Source organism: Haemaphysalis longicornis, unplaced genomic scaffold (genome assembly GCF_048455015.1).
Source record: "Haemaphysalis longicornis isolate Haplotype H1 unplaced genomic scaffold, Haemaphysalis longicornis Haplotype H1 scaffold_11, whole genome shotgun sequence".
Taxonomy (NCBI): domain Eukaryota; kingdom Metazoa; phylum Arthropoda; class Arachnida; order Ixodida; family Ixodidae; genus Haemaphysalis; species Haemaphysalis longicornis.
Window position 1 is genome coordinate 34,444,099 of NW_027526214.1, and position 5,587 is coordinate 34,449,685.

A 5,587-nucleotide genomic window follows, 5' to 3' on the forward strand; every position below is an offset into this window, starting at 1 on the left:
TTGTGAGAGCATCGATGCGTGCTTTGAGGGAGCGATTGCGCTTATTACGCTTCCATCGGCGCATAAGCGCATGACGCTGATCCCAAAGGCGTAAAAGATGTGTCCTGTCGCGTCGCTGCATTCGAATTACCACCCGCCACCGCTCCTGCCATCTGTGAACGCACGCCAGGAAGACTGTGCGACAGAGGGGGGCCTGGCCGGTTTTGTGCGCGCTAGATAAGCGCAGCGGCGCGTTTTAGTAGGGGGAGTAGCCTTCCGGAAGTGCCGCCGGCCTGAAGAGAGCAGCCACCGCCAGCCACCTTCAAGGAACCCGCACGGCAGCAAGTGCTCGCCGTCCCTCCCGTCATGCCGTAAGCCTGCGGACATTGAAGTGTTTTGGTGATGTGCTTTGGTGAATGTATTTTCTGTGCCCTTTATATTTCGTTGTCACTGTTTCAGTAAAGTCCCTTGTTCCTCTCGCAATGTTCTGTGCCGTAATGTTTTGACGAGGCTCGTGCCTGAACCCCCCTCGGTAGGCAGAATTACCTACATAGCACCCAACGTGTATTTAGGCTGGCGCAGTTCTTTGTCAGCAAGTCGATTACGCAGAGGAGCAGGTTGCGAGTAAACATTTCGGGCATTTGATTTGCAAGTCGCAGCTGTTTTTGGAACTGAGAACTTAAGCTTAGCGAAATGTATTTTGTTGCTGTTACGGCCTGCGCTAAAGGATCTGAAAGCCGGGCATAATGTTGTAGCTCTTTCGCCCGAGTTCATTTCTTTTCAACGAACCTGCGCACTGCACAGCTTTCCTTTCCGCGGCACCGAATGTCCAGTTTCCCGGCCAGCGCCGCAACTGATAAGCATTTCCCGCAGTGGGCTTTGCGCTGGTGCGTACTCGGTTTATACGGTAGCATCCTTTATCCTTAGGTTATGCACAGTACGGCTAAGCTTCAAAAATGCCGGTACTACAATTCTTTGCATAATTGCCCAAAATGCAATCTTCGCCTTGCGCACTCCTAAATACACGGTTCCTTTTTGTTTTCGGCATAACCCTCCAACTAGAAGAACCGCTTTTCATGACTGACCAACATGTTTGATCTTCCTCCATTCGAGCGGGAAGCCCTGGCGGCTGACTTGAGCGAGCTCGGAATTCTATTGCGAAGTTTGCAGGCACAGCTTTTCAGCAAAGCACTGACGAGGGCGGGGCGAGCCCTGCAGCTCCCGATGGTGACCATCTCCGGGTTGAGCCCGCTTCTCGGCCTGCAGCGGATGAGACTGCGGATGGTGCTCAGTGGCGGCCGGAGCAAGCGCTCCCTTGCGACAGACCCACCTGCTTTTCCGGTCCGCCCAATCCCGAGCAGCATTACGCAGCCTCACTAAAGTGCTGCCCCATGCGCCCTGGTTCAACCCATGGTCCTCATAATAAAAGGCCACCCGGTGTCTGCCGACGCGAGCTACTGGGCCGGAGGCCACCCGGTCTCTGCCAACGTGAGCTACGGGGCCGGAGTCCAACCGGTCTCGCACACCATGGGCTACGCAGCTGAAAGCCACCCGGTCCCAGACGGACCCAGACTGAATACTGGTGAGTTTATCGCTGAAATGTACAGGGCCGTCCACGCTAGGTGCGAACACGGCGCAGCGTGGCCTTGCTCCGCGGAGCACCAGCGCACAAGCCACGGCCGCGCATCGAAGCTCAGCGGCGCAGGCGCACGGGGGCTTGGAGGCGGGGCTTCGTGTCGACTGCTATAGCGCGGGAGCGCGGCGTGCTTGCTTTGCTGTGAAGCACGCCTAACTCTTGGCACGCTTGTAGCGTCTTAGCGCGCCGCGACGCGTTGCGGGAAAGCGCACTTTGCTCACAGCGGCGCGTTTGTAGTTTCTGCGTAAGACTACTGAGCGCTTCTCTTTTTCCGTGCCACCATCCCAGTTCAATGCATATATTGTTTCAAACATTTCTCGACTGATTTTTTTATTTAATGAAGAGGAGAGCTGCGGATAATTTTGACCACCCAGATTTATTTAATGTGCACTGGCATTATGCAGCACATGAGGGTCCGTGCATTTCGCATCCATAGAATTTTGGCAACATGCGGCTGGGTTTTGATCCCGCGACATCGGTCTCGATAACTGTAGGATTGTTTAACAGCGGTGCTGTTGTTGCAGGCCGTAAATGTTTGCGGTGTGCGGTGTCATCAGCAAACTTCGGGGCATGGTTAGTCCCACAGTTTACCGCTGATGTCGGCCCTCGCCTCACGACGAGCGCTTGGAGAAGTCCAGGATTGCGCCTGGCACTCGCAAAATAATTACCAAGGAAAAAGTTCGCGTGCGTCTGCACCTCAACGGGGGGGGGAGGGGGGGGAGAGGGGGATAATACAGCTTGCTCTACAGACGCCCATTTGGCGAAGGCGCTTGTCGCCGGTTTTAGCGCGTCCTGACGCATTCCATTTTGGGCGAAATGGGCAAACCGGCCGACAAAACGTATCGGGCCCGGCTGTCCTGCATGAGAAAGAAGATGGATATGACGGTGACTGCTACTACCGAAGTGGAAAGCGGCGACAGGCCATGTAAATAAACAATTTCAAAGCTAATGCAATGCGTGGTGGTGTGTCTTTCAGTGATTATATTGCAAGAAATCCTTCGGCTTCGCTATGGATCAAGCCCTGTGTAACCTTGGGCAAGCTTTTTCAATTTTTTTACAAGATCATCGCCCATTGTCGAGATAGTTCAAGCAGCCGCCCAGCAAGCGGGTCTCACGCATCCAGCACGATCATCCCACTCTCCGGCAGAGTCTGCTGGTCCCACTGTAGCCTGCTGCGTTATAATTCATATATCATTAGTTGCGAAGCACATACCTGGATAATTTTTGAGACACAGGGGCTCTACCTACCCTTTCTTGCCACCTGCTGCGTAGATTTTTTTCTGTTCTGATTCGTACTTCCCCGCAACGGGCCTATGTGAGTAATGAAGCTATGGTCACTAGTTCCATGCCCCACCGTTGTGTAACAGCTTCTCTGTTCTTGCGGTCCATCACTTCTGCGTCCTTCTTTTTACCATTCCAAAACGCATGGCCTATCAACGCCACGAACAGAAAAATGACCAGTATGTTCAATATTACTTCAATCCAATCGCAAAGATTGTGACAGATTACTGTAGTTCATTCACTTTCCATTCCGGTACTGCACGACACGTAACGACTGCTTTAAATCAATCCTTCTTTATACTCTACCTACGCTCAATCTTAGCCACTATTCTTCAAACTTCGGGTGTGCCCCCCGCCTCCCCTCCTTCCCCGGAAGAAGCCTGTCGCCTCGCCCGCCTTCGCGTTCTCGCTTCCCTAGATCGCTCTAAAGCGCGCTATGGCGGCTTTTGCTACCACGGGCATGGCAGTGTCTTATCTGCGGGCGAGTTGAAACTTATTTCTAAGCTAACTCTCGGCTTTGTCCGAGGGAAATATGGTCCCATTCTTTGTGAACGCTGAAGCCACCCGACGTTTTACTCGCGGTTTTTTTATCGCCTGACACAACGTCACGCTATGAGGATTTCAGTTAAGGCTTGTGCTTTTTTATTTTGTTCTTGTTTCCCTCATTTGTTCGGTAATAAAACGGCTGCAACCTAGCAGAGCTACACCCCTTTTCCACGAACGTTCGGGAGGACAGCGATGTCACGTGTTCCAGATGACCAAAGAAGGAAAATTGTCGATCTCAGCTTGCAAGCTTACACTCAGGGGCAGATATCCGAAAATGACGAATCGGCCGCTTTCAACGGTAAACCGGATAGTCCAAGCGTACCGGAAAGAGCTACGAATCATCTCATAGCCAGACTCATTTTGCGGCATTAAACCCCATAATCCCAACCAAACCAGTCCTGAACTGTTTGTAACAATACATGCATTGAACTGGGATGGTGGCACGGAAAAAAGGAAGCGCTCAGTTAGCTTACGCAGAAACTACAAACGCGCCGCAGTGAGTGAAGTGTGCTTTCCCGCAACGCGTCACGGCGCGCTAGGACGCTACAAGCATGCCGAGAGTTCGGCGAGCTTCACAGCAAAGCAAGCACGGCGCTCTCCCGCGCTAGCAGACGACACGAAGACCCCCCTCCAAACCCCTGTAAGCCTGCGCCGCTGAGCTTCGATGCGCGGCCGCGGCTTGTGCGCTGGCGCTCTGCGGAGCACGGCCACGCTGCGCCGTGTTCGCACCTAGCGTGGACGGCCCTGTACATTAAAGAGTGGTCACTTCCGATGAATGCTAATGCATCAACCAGCATCGGTGACGAGCGCAACATAGATGATGTGGATGTTTCAGGCAGCCTGAAAGCTCTTTTTCAGGTGCGAACCAACCTGACTGCATATGAGGCCTGCTGCCTGCCGGGGTGCTTGTCGGCCGCATGGACGAATTCCAAGTACCGCAGCTGACAAAGCCATGTTCAGAAAGTATGGGGGGGGCGGTATAAAGGGTATGAAATTGTCGTTGCCGGTCTCACTCAATCGCATTGTTCTAGACTGTCAGCCTCCAGCCACAGAGTCCCGCCCGAACAACGAGTTGCGTGAAAGTTCCCACGTAATCCTTGCTTTTAGAGTGATATAAATGTCGCTGTCCAGGTAACGTTGTTTTCCCAGAGCATGCCGCAGGCCAGGTGCTGAAACTTCAGACCAGCCCCGCAGCACCCAAGACGGCCCACCCCCTCGAGCAGCACGAGCAAGGCAGCTCCGCGGCCTGGTTGCGGCGCTACTAAGCCTAGGCCACCTGCAACCGCGACGGGTCCGAGCGCTACGTGCAACATCGCGTCGACGCCATCCGGCGTCCCACTTTGTCGTTGGGCATGCCTCCCATACCGCAACCACTTCGTCTACTGTCACCAGCCAAGGCGCCGAAGCCTGCGAGTGTAACGCCTTCACCTTCGCCCACTTCAGCACGAAGGCCTGAACTGCTCTCACGAGGTTGACGTGCGGGACCTCGTGGCTGAGTTAGTGGGCCAGACAGAGACGTTTTGAGTGGGGTTGTGCGCGCGTGGTAATGTGCGAAGAACGTTTTATTTCTCAGAGGAGGGGGGGGGGGCGGAGTGTAGGGATTCTCCCCTCTCACTTGTCGCATCGCTGCATTGCAATTGCCGCGTGCCACCTCTCCTGCAATCTGTGAACGCACGGCGGGAAGACTGTGCGATGGAGGGGGGCGTGTCAAGATTTGTGCACGCTAGATAAGCGCATCGGCGCTTGGTAGCGGGGGGAGTCGCCGCCAGGGAGTGCCGCCGGCCAGAAGAGACAAGCCAGCGCCAGCCACCTTCGAGGAGCCCGCACACCAGCAAGCGGTCGCCGTCCGTCCCGTCGTGCCATAAGCCTCCGGACATTGCAGTGTTTTGGTGATGTGCTTTGGTGATTGTATTTTCTGTGCCCTTTATATTTCGTTCTCACTGCTTCAGTAAAGTCCCTTGTTCCTCTCGCAATGTTCTGTGCGTAACTTTTTGACGAGGCTGGTGCCTGAACCCCCTCGGTAGGAAGAATTACCTACAACCTTTAGCGTCCTTTATGTGTAATTTTGGTAGCGATACACTTCAGCACATCATTGACTTAGTTTTCGAATGGCCCGATGTCAGTGGATTTCTCTTTCGTAAGCTA

General features: G+C 54.0%; 1 long non-coding RNA gene across 1 annotated transcript; it reads left to right on the plus strand.

The window, feature by feature from the left end:
• The first annotated feature begins 221 nt into the window (after positions 1-221).
• On the plus strand, positions 222-5,381 carry LOC144160839 (uncharacterized). Its single transcript, XR_013320405.1, has 3 exons — positions 222-350; positions 1,143-1,561; positions 4,592-5,381. It is a non-coding gene; the product is annotated as an uncharacterized LOC144160839 (long non-coding RNA).
• Positions 5,382-5,587: the final 206 nt, after the last annotated feature.